At 39.5% G+C, this 25,980-nt stretch overlaps 1 long non-coding RNA gene across 1 annotated transcript; it reads right to left on the bottom strand.

Moving 5' to 3' along the window:
- Positions 1 to 1,179: 1,179 nt before the first annotated feature.
- LOC116705281 (uncharacterized) lies at positions 1,180 to 11,668 on the bottom strand. The gene is made up of 3 exons (XR_004335893.1): positions 11,655 to 11,668; positions 7,197 to 7,198; positions 1,180 to 1,291 (listed from the first exon to the last, which is right to left on the bottom strand). It is a non-coding gene; the product is annotated as an uncharacterized LOC116705281 (long non-coding RNA).
- Between the last annotated feature and the right edge of the window lie 14,312 nt (positions 11,669 to 25,980).

Genomic DNA, 25,980 nt, shown 5'->3' with positions numbered 1-25,980 from the left:
TCTCTAAACCTCAAACCACAGGCAGTGAGGGCTTCTGTGGCCGTCTGGGCTTTGTCAGCTAGCTCCTGGCTCCCACGTAACAGACAGTCCAGTGTTTTGCTAGTACTGCCCTGTGGGCAGTGATGCTAATTTGAAGTGTTGCCAGTTGAGACAGCTCTGCAAGAATATAAGCCGCAGTCCACAGAGGAGGACTTATAATGCCTCTATGGTTTAATGATCTTCTATCACGAGTGTAAACGTGAAAGCTGGCTTCAGAAACCTAAATTTCCATAGGAGCCTGTTCTATCTATCCATCCATCCATCCATCCATCCATCCATCCATCCACAGACATGAGCGCAGAAATCCTCTTGCAACAGGCTTGACGTGGGATTCATGAAACGTTCGTATCACACCAATCAGAGCATAAGAAGGATACATTGATAAATGCAGCATCTGGAAATGATCGTAAATTAAATATCACGTCCCAATATGTTCTCGGTTTTGAGGCCTCGCCCCTACTATTTACGACATGGCCAGACATAATCTGGCTAAGAAGCGACACTTTTCAGAGGCAGAGATTAGAACCCTGACATCTCAGTTTAATTTGCAGTAAGTTGTGTACTATTTTGCAGCCTTTAAACTGGTATTAGGCCGTAGGAAGAATGCGGAATGGAAAGAGATCACTGATGTGGTCAACAGTGTTACTGTATTAAATCTGACTGCAGCTGAAGTATATTTAAATTTATACATCATTGACATATGTATACTATACACCTAATAGTAATATACTGTATAGCCTACATGTAGGTGTACCTATATGTAAATAAACTCAGTTCATGCAGTTTTTTTTATTTTATCCGTGTTTTTTTCGTGAGTCAGACCCAGGCAACCGTAAGCCGCGAGGGAGAGCGTGTGTCTCCCCCACCGTGCTGGACCACCACCCCGACCCTGTCTCCTGACAGCAGAGGGGCTGGAAAAACAAGCTGAAATATGTTGGTCACTGGCAGAAATAAATCGTTCACTTGTAGCCATTAACAACACTTTGAAAGATAAATGAAAACCTGAAGAATAAATAAAAATGGTATGCATCGTCATGTTTCCTGTATTGACTATCATTGCCAAACATACCACTGTATCTTTTGAAAGCGAGGAGTAATATCCTGTCTCCTTGGTGTAGCCTTGGTGTTGGGGCTGTGCCGGCCACTGCTCTCTGGGCATCGGGTCAGCTGGCTCCATCACTACATTTATGGCACCCTGTTTTCCTGCGCGATGTGGTGCAGAACCCCACAGGCTAAAACAATGTTGCAGACTCTTTTCTGGCGTGTATAGAGGAACAATGACTTTGTACATTTTAAATGCTTGTGCAGGCTGTAATAAGAAGCCAAATACAGTTATACATCATAATTGAAGCTGATTTTTACATGACAAAGTTAGACTAATTGTCTCACCTGAGGGATTCACAGAACTGATGAGCTGAAGAGAACTGGGTCTTCAACAGTCTACCCAACTGTGGGTAGTAGTTTAAAGGTTACGTGATATTCTTCTTTTAGTTATGGGAATGTCACGTCCTTCTCAACATGACCTTCAAGGCATAATAGCATTAATTAAATCTCAATCTTCTCTCCAATTTGAACCTCAATAAGGAAATGTTTTAGATGAATACATTGCTCTTGTTTAAATCATGAAGAAGGGTACTGTTGTTGAGCCCCATTTTCTTCAAGATTGTCATTTTGACTTTATTTGAAAGTTATATCAGGAGAGACATGTATGCAGATATGCAAATAAGGTTTATTGTACAGCTCAATAAAATGGACAAAGTCTTCCCAGTTAGAGTCCATCGCTAAGCATGTATGCATAGGGGTAGAGAACCATCAGACCCCCCCGATGGAATCTAGACACCAGTGGTGGTGACGAAGGAGCCCGAAGTCTAGACCGATGAGGCTCCGGACCAACCAGCTGGAGTAGAGGACTGGAGGTGGAAGGGAAGGTGGAGGGTTGCACTCTTTGCCTAAAGGGACGGGTGAATAGCAAAGAGAGAAACAGATTTTTTAAAGCAGGATTGTGACTCTGTGACTGACCTTTGCAATTTGTGTGCGATTCTGATTGGTTTAGCAGGAAGGTGAACGCCTCCAACAGCTCATTCGATTTAGGTAGCGCATTGATTAAGAGTTAGGTCTTCCTGAATGGATTAACACTGAGATACATTACAATCAGGAGAGACTAGTTGCAGATATGCGACAATCATACTGTATAATCCTAAATACACAACATGATAAAATGTACATTTATTAGGATAAAAGCTGAATTCATTTAGGAGGGCATCGATTAAAATTTAAGTCTTCCTGAAAGAATTTATGCTGAGCTACATTAGAGATACGGACAGGAAACACGAGGAAAGACAGACCTGAATGCTCCATCAGCAACATTTTCATTGCCAGCAGCTGTCACGTTGTTTTAACTGTATATGTATATGTTTGAAGTAGATGAGACATAATTTACAATGTTGTGTAAATCAAATCACATATCTTTTTAAAAACAAGTTTGATTTCATATGGCTCATACAACCATAGTTTCTCAATCTCGTAGTCTACCTTGGATGGTTAAGACATTAAGGCTAATCTAAATCTTTATGGAGAAAGTATACGGGGCGCTGATAAAACCACAATTGGCTGTTTTTACACAAACAAGATGATGTGTTAATAGGAACGTTTTAGAGGTGCTTTCAGGTGGATTGTCTTACCTTTGTACGGAGCAAGGCTTGCTGTTCCCCCCTGGGTCTTTATGTTAAGCTATGCCAACCAACTGCTGAATGTAGCTTTATATTTAGGCACTTTAATAACCGAGATAAACTGACTTACCTTGCTGAAACACTGCAAGCCCAGCATTTGTTCTTATCATCTTTAAGGATTAGCACCTAGAGTAGTAGTAGATAACAACCAAATAGCATATAAACGAGAAGGGAATTAGAAAAGGGGACAAGACATTTAATTAAGCTATCTATTAAAGCAACTCATGCGTTAGCCCTCAGCTGGACTAACAGCTGATGTGGACAAAAGTCTACGACCTTAACTTAAGCTCATGTAACACATACTGCAACTGTCCAGTCAACCACTTACTTTTATTCCTACTAATAAATGACGGGAATCTGAAGAGGTCAGCCATGAAAATACCTGTTTCACGGACCAATCTTTTCCCACAGGCTGTTGTGCCTACTGGTAGGCTGAGGCGCGTGTGGCTTAACCTGCATCCCAGAGCTTACAGCACGGACGTTAAGAGGACTGGGAGAGACAGTTGGTTTTATCAAAGAGAGACACATGATTGTGAATGTTGTGATAAAGATTTTCCTTTTCCCCGTCAAGTTGTGTAAATGTTTTGTCTGAGTCTTAAATGTCTACAGATGAACTGTCAATGCTCAATGTCAACGCGGATTAGTGCCAAACCATGCAGTGAGCTGGCTGCAAGATGGAGCAAAGCGGCGTCCCGATCCAGAGAGGTAGGCCTTTGACCTTTACTTTCAGCATGGCAGGTTAGCGCTTAGCACTGTAGTTTCATATGCACAGGCAAATAAAAACTCTGTAACTCCAGATGTATTGATGTTCCCAGGGTTGCGGTTATGCCGTGACAACAAGCCATCAGGACAGTTACTCCCTCCTGGATTCACTTTGCTTGAAGCACTTTGTGAGTCATTTTCTGCCTTTTTGTTTAGTGATGCTGCTCTGCTATCTTATAAGAGTCAGTAGCTCTAGTTTTCAGCCTATAGAGTAAGGAGACTACCATGTGCTGTCGGTCCGTTTTTTCATGATAGATCCAAGGACATATCATGCCCACTGTGTGGTAACCATCTTGTGTCTTCAAACTCTTTTTAGGTGAAGCCTTGGATGAGCTTCTTTGTTCTTCGAGTTCCAGAGCAGAAGAGGAGGCAGAATACTTTGTTTGCTCTTCATGCACATATTTGGCACACACTCAGCTTTTTTCACTCATGTTATCATTTGTTTGTAAGCTTTGCCAGCTCAGCTCAGGGCAAGCTGTTGTCATGGCAACACCTGTCCCTCGGATTATGGAGGCTACCACTGGAGCCAATTCAGCAAAGGGATTTTACATGCCTGGTAACATTTGCGCCTTTTTTCACTACATCCTTTTGGTAAATAATTACAAGAAAAAAAGTCTGCTACAAACAGTTGTTTTTTCGGGAAATACATGACATTTGGCAAGATCTGTCAGCATTTACTGCGCCATATGTCTGTGGTGTCATGAGTGATGACCCGCGTTTTAATTAGTGGCACCTGCACGGATAATTAGAGATATATGAGCACAGTACAACCAGCTGAGGCAGCAGAGCAACATTTCCCCTCCTGACAGGATTAAGATATTTCTATGACATATAGAAAAAGTGGGTGTGTATGCCTTGTAGGGAAAATGTGCAACCTTTGACGTTCAAACCATGATTAACTATTGAACAGTGCCAGTCTGACAGCAGCAGAGATGAAGTTAGACCTCCTTTGCTGCATACAGAAGATCAATTGATACTGTATATCTTTCCTTTCAATTAAATCATCTGATCAGGTATTTGTAGAAACAGGCAAATTAGAGGATGCACGCTCTTATTTGTTAATGAACAGTATACATAAATAGTTTTTTACATGGCTTGGTTGAATTCTAAGGCATTCTGCGGTCTGTTATTTTCTTGCTAAGGATAACACACCATTGCCATGGGTGCAGTTCTGGTCACTCTGGAGGACACAGCTCAATCAATTTGCTTCAGTTAATGTTGTGTCGATTTCTGCAGTGATTAAAACAGCAGCTGGGTCATTTGTCCACCTAGCTATGGCTAGCGCGGGCCGGGAGGGGAATACAATGCACGCCCAGGCCGGACTGGTGGCGTTCGCCAGAAATGTCTTTGCTGCAGGAGAGGGAGATACTGTGGTGTTGAGTGACAGCTGTTTAGTGCTACCCTCGTCACAGAGTTAACATTGCGATTAAGGCTGCTCAATATTGACAAAATGTGATATTGCGATGTTGATTATGAATGTTAGATCGAGAATTAATTTCAATAAACATATGTAAAATTACAAAAGTTACGGGAAAACGCATCAAAATAGATTCATAACAAATTAAACAAGTTTTCTTAAAACACAAAGTTTAGTTCAACTGACTGTCATATTGGACTGGTACAACATGAATAAATAAATAAATAAGGACCATGTCTACAGAACAGGACATGTGTTACTGGTTATACAGTATAAAATAAATAAATAAGGACCATGTCTACAGAACAGGACATGTTTTACTAGTTATACAGTATAAAATAAATAAATAAGGACCACGTCTACAGAACAGGACATGTTTTACTAGTTATACAGTATAAAATAAATAAATAAGGACCATGTCTACAGAACAGGACATGTTTTACTGGTTATACAGTATAAAATAAATAAATGACATTCGTTCTGTTTTGTTGTCTCTATCAATTACTTCACTTACACTGTCGAAATATTTACACATGTGGTACGCTCCATAGGACTTGGACCTGCACGCGGATGTGTACTAACATGTGCAAATGGCACGATAACTGTCCAACATGATCATTATAACATTTCAAGAGGGCTCTTAATCAAACAGAGCGAAGCCATACAACCAACAGACAGGACAAAGCAATAACAATGTTGAGTTAATATATCTTGCACCCCTAGTTGCTATGAACTCATTTTTAAATCAATATTCTGCATCAAATCATTGATTTATTTGGTCAGTAGCCATGTAATAGGCGGAATAATGTAGAGCGAGGCCGTTGTGATAGCGAATACAACCCCTTCAGGCTGATTCAATACCTGATCACCCTGTTGGGGTTGTATTTGCTATAACAATTGTCTCGATCTACATTAACCCTGATATACAGTATGCCTTCTATTATGTATTTTTTGTGTCATTCTCATGTCAAAGAATCATGCATTAATCCAAAGAACTGAAAAAAATACAGAGTTGGAAGGATGGGTGCAGGCAGTTGATGAATATGAAAATAATACTTGTCACTCAGTGTAAACAGTGGCGGGTACTTAATCTCATGCATATTCAATGAGGAGAGAGATATTAAAAACATGCTCACGCATATTGGGCACAGCGAGCTGTGTGCTGGTTCTATTTTTAGATAGACTCCTTCGACTGTCTCTGCACGTGAGGCTTCGGGAATGTCAGCAGAAGTCTGCAGACAACAAGATGGAAAATGGGAAATGTCAGAGATGACAGAGCTGCTGGGAGTATACTATGTGTGCATTTTTTTCTAAATATTGTCACCACCATTAGCGTCAGGCTTAGAGGTGAAACACTGGCCTTTTGCTTGTCAGGCAAAGGCATGGCTCTTTAGGTTTAATGCTCCGTTTCCACGGTGAGAAGATGAATTGGGGAATGCTGCTGCTATTTATAGTGTAGTCATGCGTGGAGGTACAACGATAAAAAGAGAGAGATAGAGAGAGTGATGAGGGATATGAGCACCTAAGTGCAATGGCCAGTTATAAATCTTTGTTGGGTATGTGAGAGCCAAATACCGGTGTTCAAATGTCTTGCCTTCCCTTTATGGTCAATAATCTATTTTTACAGCGGTGGAGTGAGACCCACTTCAGCACAGGACTGAGTGTTACAATTGTATTTGTTTTTCTCAAAATACATCAGGGGAGACTGCAAATGAGTGAAATAATTACCTTCGCTAACGTGGTTCAGTTTTCTTGTCCCTTGGCCAAATGTTTTCAAATGTACTTAAAGCTGTTCTCATTCATTTTCATTTTTTAGTTTTTTTTGGGGGGCTTTTATGGCATTTAATTGACAGGATAGCTTGAAGACAGGACAGGTCTCCCCACTCTCATCAATATTTAATAGAGAGTTTTGCTGCTACAGAGATAGATGTTTCAGTCAGCAGTTGGAGACCAAAAAGCAACTAAAGGGAACAACTTCATGAGGTGATACTATGCCACTGTTATGTTGGCAGATATCTGTTCTACAGCCAACTCTGAAACATCAGATGTTGGAGCATCCTTTGACGTATAAACCTCTACTTTTCTAAACAGTCTCTACATTTATAATCATATGATAATAAAGCAACAACATATAAAGTTGACAACATGTTAATTTGGATTAGCTATCTTAAGCATGTTTGAAGGCTGCATGTTTATACAGTTAGTAAAATGAATGGAAATGATCTAATATCTTGATGGTAAAATAAAACGGCTCCATTTGAATTTCATTCATATACATTTTTAGGGTTTCAGAGGATGTAGGACCCAAATGCAGAGACAGACAGGCAGTGTGTCCATACCAACAAAATGTGTCCCGAGAACAGAAGGAAAATTCCAAAACAGGTACATGCAAAACACGGAACAGTGGCAAGCAATCCACTCAAGGACAAACAGGAAACACCGATCAGACCGAGAAGCATGCAGGCTAGTGGGTGCTAGCTGGCACAGAATGAGGCGCTGGTAATTGACTGAGTGACGCCTTTGTGGAGCTAACAGGCTTGGCTGAACACAAGTTTTCAGTAAGCAGAGGAGCTGGACTAAAAATGAAGCCGATAATCCAGTTTGGAACAGAGTCCTTTAACCAAGGTTTTTCCAAAACTTTCACACAAGCTGCTGCCAAAATTGCCTTCTTCAAGCAATCACTGCTAGCCTCCCTCCACCTGGCTTTGAGTTCCACCAGGTCACACATAAGATCACACAGTTCATCAGAAATCCCTGCTGGGTCCATGTTTGGGCGGATTATTCTGTTAGGGTTTCAGAGGATGTGGGACCCAAATGCGGACAGGCAGTGTGAGCTTTGAGGATTTAATAAATGAACGATGAAGTCCGTGCCAACAAAAGGTGTCCCGAGAAAAGAAGAAAAAATTCCAATACAGGTACAAGCAAAACAGAAAAGTGGCAAACAATCCACTCAAGGACAAACACGAAACACCAAACAGAACACAATAATCCGACAAGAGACCAAGACAGCACAGAGACTAAATACACACGGTAATAACAATATCATTACAACAGAGAGGTGACACAAGGGCTGGAATCAGGTGAAAGACATCAGACAATCACAAGGGCGGGAAAACTAAGGCTGGAAGAAAAACTAAGCAAAGACTGCACAGAAAACAAGACTATCACAATAAAACAGGAAACAGAACATGTACAAGACCAAAAATAACAGAATCACAAGACATGACAGAAAACCGGGCTAACAAATTAAGACAGGAAAACACACTACCACACTAAGACAAGACAAAACCCCAAAACCGTTACATGAACTTTAAAGACAACACATCTTATTCAAAATGTATTACAGGTCAGTGATGAGCAAAAATGTCTTTGTTCAAATGATTGCTAATGCAGATAAGTGTAAGCAGATCATCATATTGACAATGTACATTGTTTCACAATAAAGTAGGGATGAAATCTTTTGGTCTTTTTCGCTTTCCAATCAGCCTCCCTTGATATAATTTGATGTGATGTGAAATGAAACTGACTGAGCGGTGATGTCATGATTAGTGTGTGGAAATCAGCTCGGCCTGTCAATCATGTTGCCATCACAGCACCCACCAATGCCCCCAGAGGAACAGCGATAAGACTGTTAAAATGATTGGGAAGCAGAGATGGGATGAGAGGGAGGGAATGGGAAAGGTGGTGGAATTCATTAGGAGAAGAGGAAAGCATAATGAATTTCATGAAAATAAGTAGAGACCCAAAAGTGTACTGTATGGTATGGTACAAAGACAGAGAATGTTAAAAAAAAAACTAAAAAAAAAAAAGGTTGTTTTTGCGCAAATGGCAAATGAAAAGATATAGTGCTTACAATTTTTGGGTCTTTTATACTGTCAGTCACACTAGGCTTCAGCTCCTAATCTGATTACAAATGACTAAATCCAGCCATCTTTGTTCCTCTGCTCACTTACTAATGTAGGCCAATATGGACCGGCGTACATACTGCTGGCACAAATCTTCAGCCCTGATCGCTGACGTTAAGCTCATTCCTCAGCTGGAAGCACAATGTAACTGTCAGTGGATAATTTGAAGGGCATGTGCTGAAAACAAAATATCTGCTTTATTATGAAAGGTGTACTAAGTGTATGCTTTGGCCCGAACGCCATGTGCTTTGCCTGTGCGCATGTTATTCCTTACATGGTTTGCCCCAGTGGGAGCTAAACCTCTAACTCAGCATTAGCTCCGTGTTCTGGAGGCAAGGTGACACAGACATCAAGTGAGATGACACTAGGTGATGATGCACTCCCAACTGGTTGAGAGCGTTGAGAGAAGATGTGTCTAAATGTGTTGATGTGTTTAAATTGCCTTGTGTGTCCTCAATATTGCGTCTTTTACTTTGTGGGTCTTACAGTAGAGCAATTAAATGGCCTTGTCATAAAAAATGAATTTAAAAAAAAATATATATATATATATTGTTGATTCTTGTAATGTTGAAGTGTAAAATGTGTTTGCTGCATTTTTATGTATTTGACCATGTGGTATTTAGATTCACCTGTCTTGATCTCAGTTTTTGAGTCCAATTTCATAGAGGCAACTGTACAAGCACACTATGCTTGACCACTCTCCTGTTTACAGCAGCACACTAAAAAGTTGCATCCAATAAAAGGAAGTCTTTGACACTTGGCATCCAATTTTATTCTGTGGGCAAAAAGCAATGCAGCATTTAGACAATGTTTGATGTTGCAGTATGGTTGTCAGTATTTCACTGTTCTGAAAGTGAAGGGGAGGTAATGTGAAATAAATAGGTAATTGTTTGATTACATTCATTTCACTGAATATCAATAATTATAATACACATTGAAATAATTTTCATATTAGGTATACAAACTAGCCAATCATTTAATTGGAAGACAGTGTATTTTCTCTTTATTAAGACCGAATACTACAGGCAAGAGTGCTTTATCTTTAGTATAAAAAAGTGACTTGATTTTGGACATGCTTTAACTAACTAATACTTGACTTGACATAATCTGTGACTTTACTTGTCCGCCAAGAAATGACTCAAGACTTGCTTGAGACTTGGACCAAATGACTAGAGACTTACTTGGTACAACATTGCCCATTTCTGACCCTGGCCTGTTGCCTGCTCTTTCTGCCTTCCCACTGAGCAGCTGTGAATTGAAAGCCCTGTGTGACAACTCTCTCCACTGCTCATGACTTCTGTAAGGCAGAAAGATGGGCAGGTCAAACTTTTAATTTGGCAGGAACTTCCTTCAGAATCAATTTTCAGCTGTGAAAGTGTTCAAACATGGTCACTCTGACTCAAAGCAGAGCTTTTCCTCATTTATTTAAGAGGTCCTTGGATGAACTACAGTGGCCTCTACCACCAGATGCATTAATAATAAAAAACATTAGTGTAGCTATCTAGCTAATGGGGCTAAAGTCGCCTGTCAACCCAACTGAAAATGACATTGATATTACACTCACTACTAAGGGCTAGAAATAAAGAATGGCAGGCTAAATGAATGAAGTGAAACAAATGGCAATCCATTCTCATTATCTCAATAAAACCTCTAACCCAATCCCCTGTGCAGATGGGACTATGGTTAGTGTGGGAAGCCTGCTTGCCTGTTTAAAAAAAACTGACTGATGTTTCAATGAGTCTATTCAATTCAATCCAATTGTATCTATATAATAAACTCAGCAACAGTAGTTATCTCTGGAGAACTCTCTAATTTACAAAGGCCCAACAATTCCAATCCAAAAGAGCAAACATTTAGTACAACAGTGGCAAGGAAAAACACGACAGACATCACAGCACAAAGAGCAGCATTCTTAAAAAAAGATAAACCTTCATTGATCTTTAGGAGGGAAATTCGATAATACTTCTGCGATGGCTGACGTAATATCAAGATCACACATGAAAATAAGCCTAATTTCACCATTTGTTTACTTTCCCAACACCTCCTACATAGGGGTTGCATAAAAAACTGTTGCTGTTGCTATAGATTGCATGCTAGTCGGGCGTTGTGCATGTGAGGGACACAGTTGATTGACTACTCTGCAACCATTTTGCATTTGCACTCATGGAGACCATCCCTGTGCGTGTTGCACTGTTCATCCTAATGAGAAAGGTAAACAACCTTTCTCAGACAGGTCACATGTCTGTCGATCATCTCAGACCCCGCTCGCTGGAGTTCAAAGAAGGTTTGATCGCTATCATCCCTACACTGCCACACTCCTCTTCTGTCGTTAACCTCCTCTGTTCTTGATGACACACGTTGACTCGAGGATTTGTATTGCATTCAAAGTAACAAACTGCAGAACAATGATTTCTCTACAAATTCAACTTTTCATCCTTGCAATAAAACAAAATTACTTTTTTCTTTGTTTAAACACATTTAAATTTTCATTATTCAATTTCTATGAAAATAACACCATTTTCTTAGAGAAACAACCAACAAAAGCTATTCAGGCATCATTTTGGGCCCTCCTCATGTGAGGTCCCTGGGTACTCAGTTCCATTTCCACCCTTCATCCAACACCCCTAGTTAGTGTTAGGGGACGATCTTGGTTTGGGGTAAAAAGAATTACTTCATCTTCATGGTTAAAAAATACTGTATGCCAATTTTGAGTGCCGAGGGAAAAAAGAAGCTCACCTCTGAGAAACTTTGTCGCTCTATAATAACATCACCTGACTTCTTACTTTGCTCCCAAAGGACAACCGCATGAGGTCTTTGCCACTTGAATGGGTCATCATTGGGTATTTGCTGAAATAACTCATGTCATTGTTCCTGGAAGGACAATCTTGTCTAAACACAGCTGTGAAAGAGAGTATTGCTGTATTAGCTCACTGGAACAAGATTCTAAAGAAATCCCCAGGAACACCTTTCCCCTTTCTTTTTTTCCCAATCACAACTGTCCTGTTGTTGTGGCCGGCATGTGGCGTTTCATTTTTCCCATTGTTGCGTGCCACAGAGCAGCCCAGTTTCATGGCAGTTTGTGAAATGTTCAGGTTCGAAAATCGTGAGCTGTACACAAAATAAACTCGAAAATTGTGACTTTTACATAAATCAATACATCAAAATAACGGGAGACAGAGAGGGTCAAAGAAAGCACGCCACATGCAGAACGCTTTACAACATCGGAGGTGATGTTGGGATGGGCAGGGGGTTACCGCCTTTGACTATTTTCCTGCTTCCAACGTTAACTACATGATTGTTGGATGCACCAAACCTACTTTTCTTCACTTTCCTGGAGCATGAGCAGATAGCTGTAATAACACTGTTGTGTGGAATAAGGGTGGCAAAAGAAAGGTGTTACACTTTTCTGTGTCTATTTTTTAACAAAGAGGAAAGGCCACAAAAAGCCATTTGCCAACACTAAATATGTATGTGTAAATATATATACATACATATATATACACACACATACATATATATATATATATACATATATATATATATATATATATATGTGTATATATATATATATAATAAGTTGCCACTTGCAACCAGAGGCAAAATATAAAATAATCTCAGAGAGTATTCCTTCACAGATCTGTGCAAAGTGAGAAAATCTCAAATCTGAACCGGGCAGACGCAGCACTTTTCATCAGACTCACCCCGGTTAATTAAGTCTGCTGCTAATTAATAACATTACCATCGCCAAAATACCCCGGCAAATAAAATCCCATACTTCACCGTTAACTGTCAAGACACAAAACCTGCATGGACATTAACGCCTCTGTTGAAATGTTTAATCCATTAACGATTATACGACAAGACAGCTCCGTCTCTCTCTCTCTCTCTCTCTCTCTACACACACACACACACACACACACACACACACACACACACACACACACACACACACACACACCCACACCACACACACACACACCACACACACACACCCACACAGTCCTTGTTTCTAAGAGTTGATTAACGCAGATATGGGCTGATTAGCTCCCATAATGGGCCAGGTGGGTAGCACACTGCCATGAGTCCATGATGCTAATGTCTGATTACCGTAATTCCTAGAAATAAAGACCGGTAGTCAATTAAAAGCCGTGTCTCTGATAGTTGCCGGGGGCATGGTCAACACGTACAAATAAAGGCCGGCCTCAAATTAAAGCCGGGGGAAAAAATAGTGTGGATAATCTCCTAAATGCTTTTCACATAACTTGCATTCAAGTTTACCATAATTTACACTTTGTTTGTTATCACATGGGAAAAGTAACTACATTTACATACTATGAATCATTTTTTTAATTGAGAATCATTGTTGAAAATGATTGTTGGAAAATCAATTTGGTATTGAATCTTGAACCTAAAAAAATCAATATAGATTTATGACATTTTCTGAATCGTGCACCACTAGATACAATTTGGTTTTGATGAATTCTACAAGCAGCAATACCACTGGCTGTGTAAAGGCTGCCTTTCTCCCTTTTCACTAGGCCCTTTTCCCAAAATGAATACTGTTTTGTGTCTTATTTCTTAATTTCACTGTAATGTTGTAGGTTATTGATTTAGTTTGTTACTATATTATTTGACATAGGGCTGTTTGGCAGGTTTATGGGTTCATGGTGTTTTGCTATGGTTCTGCCTGTGATGTGGGGAATGGATCAGCTGTTCACTAGCTTAATCAGGGAGAGTGCATGCAGGTTTGCCTCATTAGGTCCTTTCTGTGAGGAGGGGCTGGGCAATCCTAAAATGTAGAACAATAGGTAAGATAGTTCAGCAGTAAATTACATTTTTATAATATTTGGGATACTTATTGTAGTTGGTGCACAGATATGTACATACATACAGTACATACATAGGAATGGAATTGTACTATAAATTTATTGTTGTGTTGTTGCAAGTTATTGTCAGACCTGAAAGCCTGAATGCTGTATTTGCATATCTATTTGTTTTTTAATAATACGATGTGAAGTAGGGGAAGGGTTAGCTAGTTTCTTATGCCTGTTCCTTCTCAAAGTAATGCTTTTTTCATTTTTAAAATTTTTTTGGTAAATTCTGATTGAGTTATATTTGTTTGTTTCTTTTGACTGTTCGAGATAACTAATAAAAATGACATAAAATGAAAAATGAAATGAAATGAAATGAAATGTAAATAGTAATGGTATCAGTAACTGATCCAATTGTAATACTTTGAGAAAATTCAGTGTTACTGTTGCCTGCTCAGGTTAGCTTACCCTATAATCACCTGTGTAGGTGGTATGGTCCAATTAGGGAAGGCTGAGTTAAAAGGGCATTAAAAGAAGGTGAAAGAGGGGCTTGAGCGTGGGTAGAGTAGGCTTGTATGAGATAAACCGCGCCTTGGCTGTGAGGACGAGAGCAGGCGGCAGCAGCCGGGGCCGCTGACAAAAAGCTGCGGTAAAGTCAAACAGTTTCCAACCGATCCTGCGGCCTTCAGGCTGAACAGGAAGTGACAGATACACTGTGGTCCGATTCTGATTTAATAAAATGATATCAGACCCGATCATAATGAAAAAATAATAATTATGACGGAGTACCTCTCAAAATGCTCTACATGCGATCTGTTTCTGACTTTAATAAACAACAGACTGTAGATCTGTATGCTAAACGGATTTAGTCTCTCTGACTTCTAAATGTCACCATCAGCCAACATGTGTTCTGTACCGAATGAGCCGTGGTTAGCAGTTAAAATCCCTCTGATTCAAAATCAATAAAAAGTTTATATAAAACGTCATCATGTTAAGTTGATTCTAAACCAATCAACCGTTAAATCAGCTGAGAGGCCAGCATTTTCCCAGCAGGCTCTGGGTTACGCCTGGGTCTTGCAGTCAGGGAAAAGCAACTGCACTGCCGGTGTCTCAGAACTCCGGCTGCCTCGATCTCGTGAGGTTATCGTTAACAACAGAGCAAGTCGGGATCAAGTCGGGATCAAGTCTAACTGGCATGCATTGACCGGGAATCACCGGGGAAAGATTCTGCGCAGGCCTGTCTCATCTCAGTCGAGCCTGTTGTCAACGTGCTGAGAGGTTGCATATGGATATTTTGTAAGATAGAGACTCTGTTTGCACATACATGGTTATTTTAGAAAAACTGAGACCTTTCCCTTTGTTCGTGCGCTTTGGTTACATGCAAACGGAGAATTTGCCTCTGAAAAGTCTTTCTAAAAACTCCAGGCCGGCGTGGAAATTTTTGAAAATCTTCGTTTGTACGTTTGCATGTAATCGGAGACAATTTGTTGTTGATACTATTTTCACGTGGGCTTGAGCTTCTCGTTCTACTGCCACCTACAGGTTTGGCATGCCCTCGACAGCATTGACGGCATGTCCACGGGTACATGTAACCAAACACGTTTCTGAAAACTGACAGCTGTGAACAATGTTTTTTTTTCAAAAAGAAAGGTTGAAATGTGTGTTCATGAAAATAGACGGCCACGTGTAATTGTATCCAGAGTGTCAACTTGCTGAAAGGTTGTTTACAGAGAATTATTGAGATAGATCTTTTTTCTTTCTTCTTTTTTGAAGTCTTTTTTGTGTGCCGGATGACGTATTTTAATGCACTTTAAAATAAATCAAAAAAATTTACCACAATAAACGTTCGCTGTCTGCTGTGTTTTTACCCCACCACCACCCAACCTCAGTGTGTCCTTGTCGCCACCCTCCTGTGTGGACGTGGGCTGCCAGTTCCATTATTCACACTTCCCCATGACTGTGGTGTGTGTGTGGTCAGAAGACACAGAACTACAACTTTTAAATGGCACAACTAAAGAATCTATGAAGATGTTGTATGCAAATCACACATCACCTTTTCTTGTATTATATCATTTTATCAGTTTCACAGTTCTGTTCACTTCTAACTGCCAAGGGATATTTTCCAGTGTGTTTAAACTAAAATGCAAATAACTACCAAATGGGTGCAGTGAAACAACCTTTACACACTAAACTTTGTTGGAAAAGGTAGGCAGCGGAGGTTGGTTTGAGAAGCTAAGTGCTGAAGTAACTCAGTGATTGTGTCAGGGAGATGAGAAGAAGAGTGGGAGGGAAAGAGATAAACATGTCAAGTATAAAGGATTTAGATCCAAGCTCTGAGCCCACTTCAATATCCCAAACATCAAAGCTACAAAGAGGAAAATAAAATTGCTGTGATCCACCATATTATAATGTGTTTGATTGTGTGTTGTGTAGACATTGCTATATTTTTCTTTCCTCTATTATTTCTACACAAGTTAAATTTCTTAGTTGTTCTTATGGTAAACTTGTATGAATTCATTTTTCTACACTCAATGTCCCTTTAAATTCTTTAAATTATTTTATCAGGATAACCCCTTGAGATGTACCAAGATACCACAAAATGTTTTGCACATACACAAACAAGATGAGCAAAACAAAACACACAAATAACCAAAACACAAAAATTCAAAACAAAGCAAAAACAAAAAATTATGAAACATGCGCACAATTTAAAACAGGCATAGGTCGAATGCTTTGCCTTGTGTAAGAATAAGATTCCTACGCATGGCAAAGCATTTATTAATTTGAACGTGAGCGTAGGCTGCGACAAAATCTCACGTCTGGTCGAGTGTACGCAAGTTCTACTACGGCAACACTGTTGACCACATCAGTGAGGTCTTTCCATTCTGCATTCTTTTTGCAGTCACAATATACACAATACAATACCAGTTTTTAGGCTGCCAAATAGGACACACGTTGATGCAAATGAAGCAGAGATATCAGGGTTTCAAGTGCCGCTTCTTAACCAGATTACGTCTCTCTGTGTCGTAAACTGTATGTTATGCTTTGATTGGTGTAATACGAATGTTTCATGATTCAAATGTGAAGCATGTAGTAAGATGATTTCTGCGCTGGTTTCTACTTTAAGTTGATAAATGAGGGCAAATAGCCCCCATAATGACACATTAAAAAGAAGATCTCAGACATTTTTGCAAATGCATTAAAAAGAGAGAACTGAACTATCACAATGACAAAGTATTTTGCTTTGACACTTGGAGATTAACTCAGGTGCCTTCCATTTTTCTTGATCATCTTTGAGATGTGATAACCACTGTTCCAGAGAGAGGATCTATATTCATAGAAAAAGGTGGATGCAGGTGCAAAACCTTGCACACCTTTTTTAGGAAACGAGGGACCAGGGAATACCATTCAAGAACAAAACAAATGGAATAAAATGTAAAAGAAATGACACCCCTGAAGAAGGGAGGAAATGACACCACCTATGTGTTATCACATAGACAGAATAATAGTGAGAAAGGGGACACTGATTAGATGGGGGAGAGGTAGTCTTTTGACCACAACATATTTTTGTTATTATTTTTTAGTTATAGTTTATGTTGATCGCACCCCTGGATTAAATACCCCCGGATTAAATAAATGTGTGATGTTAAAATTAAAACCTGAATCTTTGCAGTTATTTAAAATTACTGTGAGTCCAGAAACACAACCCCCAACAAAGGCCAGTGGCTAGAACCTGTTAAGAAGCCACAACACATGGTTAAGCCTATTTCTTTGTATAATCCTGTGGGAATGAAATACTTGACAAATTAAACATGATGAGTATCTTCTCATTTTATTAAGAACTTTTGTGCTGGTTTTTCAGACAATTGAGTATCTACAGTGTGCTTGGTTTCACATTAGCAGTCCATCTGTGGTTAATAAGAACCTCACATACTCTCTTGTTGAAATGAAGATGGACAAATGTCAATCAATCCTTTAAACACAACACTTTTCATTCGAGAGAAGCAGCATCTAGACGGGTTTAGCAAGTAGTATGTAAGGGGGAAATTCCGTGAAGGTACTGCACAGGTACTGCATTGTGTAAAATGACAAAGGCATTCCATTCTATTTTATGGGTGGTGGATGAGTCAAACACTGGACTTTCACCAAGGAGACCGGAGTTTGTGTCCCACATGTGTCTTTAACCGTCCTGTTGTTGCCACATGTCAAGGAAGCTGCTTTCATCTTTAACCGGCCCGTTAATCCCGCAAGTCACAGAACCGTAAACCCCCCCCACGAGCTTTCCATAACCTAACAGCGTCAAAAGGGACGCCAATCGTCCCAACCAAGCACGTCATGAGGGACGCCTATTGTCCCCACCATGAGCGTTTAGATAATACGCTAAAGGAGACAAGAGTCCGTATTTTAAGAGATGGGACTAATGTGTTGTAATGTGATACTTAACGAAGCAGGACCTGGGGATAAATACTGTCATAATGATGAGAACAAAAGGGACTAGTTTACTAGTTTGGGGGTGGGGGGGTTCCTCTCATTTCTGGTCTATATATCACTGCCTCTGCTGAATTATTTTTATCCCCAGGGGAAACAAAATGTATGCCGCCTCAAAGTGATCAATGCTGCTTCCCCAACAGACCATTATATATGAACGAACGAACATTCTCTGGATGAATATGTTGTTTTTTGCAGCATCGCAACACCACATTGTGCTATTCATTTTGAGATTATTTTCTATTGTCTATTGAAGTTCATAAATAAGTGTTTTGGCATGGCTGGCCGAGTGGCACTACATCCAAGGCATTGAAAGGGGGATTTCACCCAGGAATCGCGCCCAGCCAATACCTATATGTTAACATTTACTTTACAAGGATCTTATGTGAACTCTTGTCAGTCAGGAACAAAGCAAGATGAAGCATGTGCTTCTGCAAGGCCTCGTCGGGGGAGGTTGTGGTGAATGCAGCTTTTTTGTATCCCATTTCCATTTGTTTTGTAAGGCAACAACAATGTTTCAGCCAGAGACATTTACGTCAAATAATTAACCCATTACATTTTGTGTGCATGCTCTGCTTGTTAAGGGAGCGTCTGAGCAACATTGAGGATTCTACTGATCTAATTCCCCATTAATTAGCATACATGAACTCTGAAACCTGGTAAAATCAATAGTGTAGGTAAAGGACATGAAGTATGCATATCTATTCTAACTTAACAGGTAACTCCGGCATGTAGAGGTTGTTTCTATAGGTCTGTTTTTAAATTGTTATGTAGTCAGTTGTGGTTCAGTAAAGACCGGCATTAAAAGCCATCATGTGTACCACATCTCATGGGATGGTGAGGGCTGGTTTTCCACTTATGCTTTTATCTCTCTTGCAAACACATTTAATAATACAATTATCTTTTATTATTCAAAGACAATCACTTTAGGCTACTGTAGCTAATTTTGTGATTCCTAAACTAGTTCCCCTGGTTTAGTATGTCTGAAACTGTAGGACACTCGGGGCCAGTGATCTATCTGTAATGAATCATTCTTTGATATATTCTTTGATATATTTTTGAACGCCTGCTTTTAATTTAATTCCTTTCTTATTGGGCATAATTAAAGAACTGAAATTAAAACTTCCCCTAATTGTCACTAGACAAAATCTATACCGGCAGTGATGTTTTGTGATTAAAACAGTACCCTAATGGTCCAAGGGTTAAACCACAATTATATTATTAAGATAAAAATGTAAGATAAACCACAAGGTTTCTGCTTTCACTTAGGATGGGGTCATTTGCATGCTATTGCCTACATGTCTCCTTTCTTTCAATGCATGTCATGTAGCTGCTGTAAATCTGCTAATAAAGGCATATCATGCTTACATTTTTAGTTAAAAAAATTGTGTTATGAGATTTTTCCCAGTAATTAGAGAATATGGGGGCCATAGCCTACATTTTATAAATCCAAAGGTCAGGATTGCACCACCACAACCAGAAAATGTTGTCAGACCAGCTGGTTTTCCAACTTTTACACTGGACAATCAGGGAGATTTTTGAGGGTCAAGAACAATTTCTTTAAACAAATAAAATAAAGTAAGATGTCTTGCAACAAAGTTACCTAACCAAAAATTACAATAGAAAACAACCATAGTAGTCCATCAAAAGTCTGAACAGTCCAGGGACGGTGTAAAGTGTCTCAAAAAGTTGAGTGGAGAAAGACGGGAATCACTTTAGGGGCTCTGCTGCTTTTGCTCTGTCACCCGCACGCACACAGCCAGTACACTTTCTTTTACTCATCTCATGCAGGCGTAGAACTCCATTAGATGCCTCCACCGGCTCGCCTGGCGCCGGAACTGAGGGTTTTTTAGAGGTTACAGACTTACATCTGAAAGGAACAGTTCTGCTCAGTATGAGTATAAGTCTGAAACACTAAGGAAAGGCAATATCATAATATAGCAAATTTCTTCGCAATTACACTCAATGTAATCAAAGTACACAATACACAGATAAATTTAGAAAATTCTACATATGAAAATGCAACATTAACGATACACACTTAGTAAATGCGTGCGTAAATGCGTCGTCTGTTTTGGTTATTTCATGTGGCTTGTTGATTATTATTAGAGAAAATAATTCTTTAAGGAGAAACTACGCCAAATAAATAATTTTCTTTCCTTCTCCTCTCCATTTACCTGTGCCAGTGAGCACAACAACAGGGCCCTGGAACTGGGACACCTATCTGGAATGCAGCCACTCCTGTTATTTTGCTGCTATAATATGCATGTATGAAAAGACTATTCTGTGGTCAGATGTGTACAATGTACCATGTCAACCCAAGGAAGTCTGTGCAGTGATTCTTTTCCACCCTCAACACAATATTTAGCGCTGAGGTACTTTTTAAGTGACACATGGTTCCAGCTCTTTATTCAAACTTATTTGCCCACAACACCAACACACATAACAATCCTTTTTGCTGTGTACAGTTAATTAGCACTGACATATTCAGTCCATACTGTTAATGATCTTTGCATGGCTTTACGCAGCATTGCAGACAATGTGCATTATTGCCTGAATTATTGCCATAATTACATGACATTCCTGTTTTGGCACTGTTTTAATAGCTCTATTTACAGTTGCCTGTCTCTGTTTTCATGTTGCCATGAACACTACCCAAAAGTTAACTTTGAAAGATCTGTGTATGTGTATAAGACACAGACACACACACACAGAGACAGTGGTGTTCATTCTTGGGAATTCATGCACACAAGTTCATGCTTCTGTCTGTTCATCTTCATTTTGATTGTCACTTTGGTGTCTCAGAGCTGTCCATCAACAAAACATGAGAGATCACATCAGGGACATTGTCCATAGCAATAGGATGCCATAGGCTTTGGCCACACTGTTATATTCTGTGCAGTGTATCTTTGATTAAAAAGAGGGGACATTTTATGTCCCATTTCAAATATTGACATATTATGCAAACAGATTACATTGGGTAAAATATGCACGAGAGCAGGATTCCTGCCTGGGCATATTTGGTTATCCGTTTACCACTAGAAGCATAAAAAGGGCAACAGATTATCAAACGTAAGGCCCAAAGCAGCAAAATAAGAGCCTTGTATTATGTATGTGACATCTTACCTTTGCAGAGACAATGTCTGTCTGAGGAAGGAAGATGAAAAATACTAAGCATATGTATATAAATATTTTAAGCATCTGAGCTGCATTTGACTTAACTTTGGCATACTTTTTTTTTAAAACAGCACCAAGTCTGCAGACAATGAATAATGCAATAACATATTTAAAAGCACGTCTACAGGTTTTAGCAGTTTACAGTTCTCATACAGCATTTTGCGGTAGTCACTAGCCATGGGCGGCTTAAAACGGTTTATTTATAGTGGTATAGTATAGTATAGTGTGACTACTCACAGAAATAGGACAGGATGTCCTATTTCTGTGAATAGTGTACTAAACTGTTTAGTATACTAGGACAAAAGTGAGGAATGTAAATAAAAATATATATCTCAAATAGCCCATATTAAATGAAAACAGGCCTATTTCTAACAATGGATCTTCTTCTTTTTTCTATAACAATAACTGACTGAGTACAGTAGTTCAGATCACCAGCAGCTGTCTGCTTGGAGTGCATCTACCGTCTCTCACTCACACACACAGTAGGTTACACACTGAGCTAATCCCCATAATACTTAAGTTACTCTTTTAACACGAGTTGTCATTCTCAACCTAGTCTATGTCCTTGACGTTCCACTTCCAGGATTGCTCCGTTACCACCGGAGTTGACCGGCAGTGGATGCAGTGACATTGAAAGGTGCCCATGTGGTGACATCAAACAACCCCAATTGACAATATGAGTCCCTCAAAGATAAAACAGCTCTAAAGGGCGGGGCACAGGGCATTATGATTGGCCTCATGTTGCGGAGATCATGTTGTGGAGATAGATTTCAATTATAGATATTATAGATATGAGCCTTTATTACTTGTAAAGCTGTACGCTCTTTTACAAGGACACACAAGAGGGTGTGTTTGCAATATTTAATATTTTCACATACCAATTCCAGAAAAGAAGGTGACTTTTGTAAAGAATGTAATGCTAGATCACGTATTTAATTTAAATAAAGCACATTTTTCAAATTCTTATGGTTCCTTGGAAACAAGGAACCAAAGACTGAAAACACTGTGATGCAAAACCTTACCTGTTTCAAAAACGGTCTAGCCAAGTCCCTTGCATATACAAAAGCTCATTCAATATTCAAAATTGTATTGCAGTTGTAGTGCAGCATTGCTAAACCATACTGACTGGAAGTTAAAACTTAATTTGTGCAACTCTAATCTCCGTCCATTAAACAGTGTTGTATTCAAGACCACCTAAACCGAGACCAAGTCAACTCTAAGACAAGACTTTGAGGGGATTAAGACCAGACCAAGGCAGGGCAAGACCAAGTCAAGACCAAGACCAGACCAGTGTGAGACAGCCAGAGCTTCTTATTCTGTGTCCTGCATTCATTTTCTCAGGAGCGCATTTTAAATGGCCGTAGAGACAGAATAACAGTAACAGTAACGAATTTCAAATAAAAAACTGAAAATTAGTCAAGTTATTGGTTGCATTTGGAGCATGAAGGTTTACATCCAATTACAGTAATGCACAAACAATTTAGCAAAATCCCGGCAGTTGTGGTCTTGACCGGTCTTGAAATAAAATTCGGAGTCCTCTTGGTCCGAGACTGACACAAGACCACGTAAAAATGAGGTTGAATCCGAGACGAGACAGAGACTTTTAAAAAAAGTGGTCTTGAGACCAAGACTGATCTCGAGCACTACTACATTCAAAACAACAATGGTTAACGGATGCTGCAATAACATCAGTTATGTCAGAACTGTAGCAAGAGTATTTCTACATTGAAAGAAGAGCAGAGAACAGCACCGAAGGCTTTTCTCAATGGAAAGATGGCAAGAGTTTGATAGACAGATGGTTCATCAAATCACCTGCCAGGTATTTTTTTTAAGTGGTTCTCCTTTTCCAAACCGTTTTCCACTCCATTCCACAATATATATATATATATATATATATATATATATATATATATATATATATATATATATATATATATATATATATATATATATATATATATATATATTATTTAGGTTTTCATCCCAGGTTCAGTTGGAAGAGATGTGTTTTTAGCCTTCGGAGGAAGATGCGTAGGCTTTTAGTCGTCCTGATGTCAATAGAGAGCTCATTCCACCGTTTAGGTGCCAGGACAGCAAACAATCGGGATTTTGTTGAGTGATAAGTTGTCCCTTGCTGCAGGGGCAGCAAGCAGGAGGGCAGTTTCTGATGAGTGGCCTGCCTTGAAGCCAGACTGGTGGGAATCAAGAAGGTTGTTCTGGTGGAGATAAGTAGAGACTTGATTATAAATGGCATGCTCAAGAGTTTTGGATAGAAATGGAAGAAGGGAGAAAGGTCTGTAGTTATTTACTAGAGGATTCAATTTTGGTTAGATAAAAAGAGCTTTTTGCTGCAGAAATAGAGGCAGGGAAGGAGGAAAGAGAGTAAAGTAAGAAGACAGAGAATGTAGAGAGGAGGAAAGAGTAGCAAGGAGAGTGTCTGTCTGTGGCGGTGTTGGGAGGCATAAGTAAGAGAGTCAGATGGAGGAAGTGTTCATAAAGCAGATGACGCCAGAGAAGTAGAGAGTGTACGAATGTTACAGCAGACATACGGTGTATATAGTGTCTTATTCACAATTTCAACATTTCGGTGAAGGTTGTTGTCTTGACACCACATGACTATTTACTGTATATATCTTATTGTAGTCCCTTAGCAACTAACACCTTGTGGAACTTGGTTGCTGCTCAGGCTCCAATTATCCTCCCTCAAAATGTTATATTTGTATCTAAATTATCAGTTACATCATGATAAAGCAGGGATTTTACCATCCACACAAATGTATGGAATGGGTTTTAAGCTAAGTTTTCAGGTGTTTTACTTTACAAACTGAATGTCCAATGCCTTTCTGATTCTTACTCTCTGATTCTTAGTTTCTTACCCATGAACTGAATGTTCACTTTTTGTTCATGGAATATTCAAGTGTGTGTCACCACACATGCATTGTGTTTCTATCTTTATTTTAAGCAGCTGTTTCCTTTCACATCTTTTAAAGGTCTAAATGCCAACTCAAGTTCCTATTAGTTTCAGTTTTCTGACACATATGATTTGTGGAATTGTTGTGGTGATCTGTCGGCACATCCCATTGGAGATTATTATTAGAATCCACTGGATAATATGTACTATTTTAATGGACTTTTGTTATCAAACTTGCCGAGCTTGTCTCTTGTGATAAGCAAGGAGTTGATACTGTGTTCTCAAATGCTAAGTTTGAGACCTTTTCAACCTTCTTTTGAATCCCTCCCTACAATGTTAACTGAGGGTTCATGCCCCTATCAAAATACATTTTGTCTCTTTATGCAGTTTTTTCCTAAACATCATACAATTTTCTTGTTCTTTTGATACATTAACAACCACATTTCTCTTTGGTAAAATAAAAGGCATATCAGACTCTTCATATCTGTTCTCTAGTATGAATATCTACTTCTCCCCTAATTGTGTTACTGAATAAAGACTGATAGCCACAGTGAGAGAGCTAAGATAAGAAAACATACACATGTGCAAATAGAGGTAAGAAGGCTGTAGCACAAGTCTACAGCATGGATGTCAAGCATTCAGCAGTTGAACCAAGTGTCCAAAGTTTTTTCTAGCGCTCCATTTATGCGAGCTGTAGAGAGTTCCATATTTACCACATCCAAAAAGGAAAGGGTCCATGTAAAAACAGACACGTCATAAGGTGGTATCTAACGGGTTGCAATCGTTTTTTTGTAGCAGCTGTGAGTCCAGCAAAAACAGCATGTTTTTGAGTTTTGAGTGCTGACAGAGCATTCAAACTCAAATTAAAAACATTGACAGAAACAGGTACAGTGACATTAATCAAGGCAGATATTTTGAATGCAATATTGTAAAGTAGGTCTAGACACCACATTATGGAGCTGTTATAGGCCTACTACTAATCAGGAGGGCTGCATTGTTGACATTGAGAAAATGTGTGCCAGTTACATGTTATATTGAAATATGGCAATATCAGAATCAGAAAGAGCTTCATTACCAAGTATGATTTTACACATACAAGGAATTTGTCCTGGTGTTGTTGGTGCATGTCACACATTCTCTAAATATAAAAAGGGTAAGAAGAATATAAACAATGTAAGTATAAGTATTTACACACAGTGTGTCTTAATAAAGATAAATAAAAGAACTAAAACGGAATGGTACAGCAGAGTAGGTACAGTGGCATGAGGAGCCAGAAGTGGAGTGTGGAGGGTGTCAGGGTGGGTTCCGGGCCTTCATGTTCATGTGGCGTGAGGTTTTGGTCCTGATGGTCCTCAGCCTCCTGCCAGAGGGGATTGACTCAAAGATTTTGTGGCCGGGGTGGGCGGGTTCAGCCCCAATCTTTCCAGCACGCCTCAGATTCCTGGTGGAGTATAGGCCCTGGAGTGGCGGCAGATTGCAGTCAATTGTCTTCTCTGACAACCGAATAACACACTGCAGTCTGCCCTTGTGCTTAGCAGTGGCAGCAGTGTATCAAAAGGTGATGGAGGATTTAAGGATGGACTCAATAATGCCTGTGTAGAAATATACCATCATTGTCTTTGGCAGGTTGAGTTTCTTATGTATTAATTTCTCTGAAGTATATCCTCTGTTGTGCTTTCTTGATGAGGGAGCTGATGTTCAGGTCCCACTTGAGATCATGGAAGATGATAGTTCCCAGAAA

This window comes from Etheostoma spectabile, chromosome 2 (genome assembly GCF_008692095.1).
Source record: "Etheostoma spectabile isolate EspeVRDwgs_2016 chromosome 2, UIUC_Espe_1.0, whole genome shotgun sequence".
Lineage (NCBI taxonomy): Eukaryota > Metazoa > Chordata > Actinopteri > Perciformes > Percidae > Etheostoma > Etheostoma spectabile.
The sequence above is the reverse complement of the archived record's forward strand: the minus strand, read 5'-3'. Positions and strand labels throughout refer to the sequence as shown.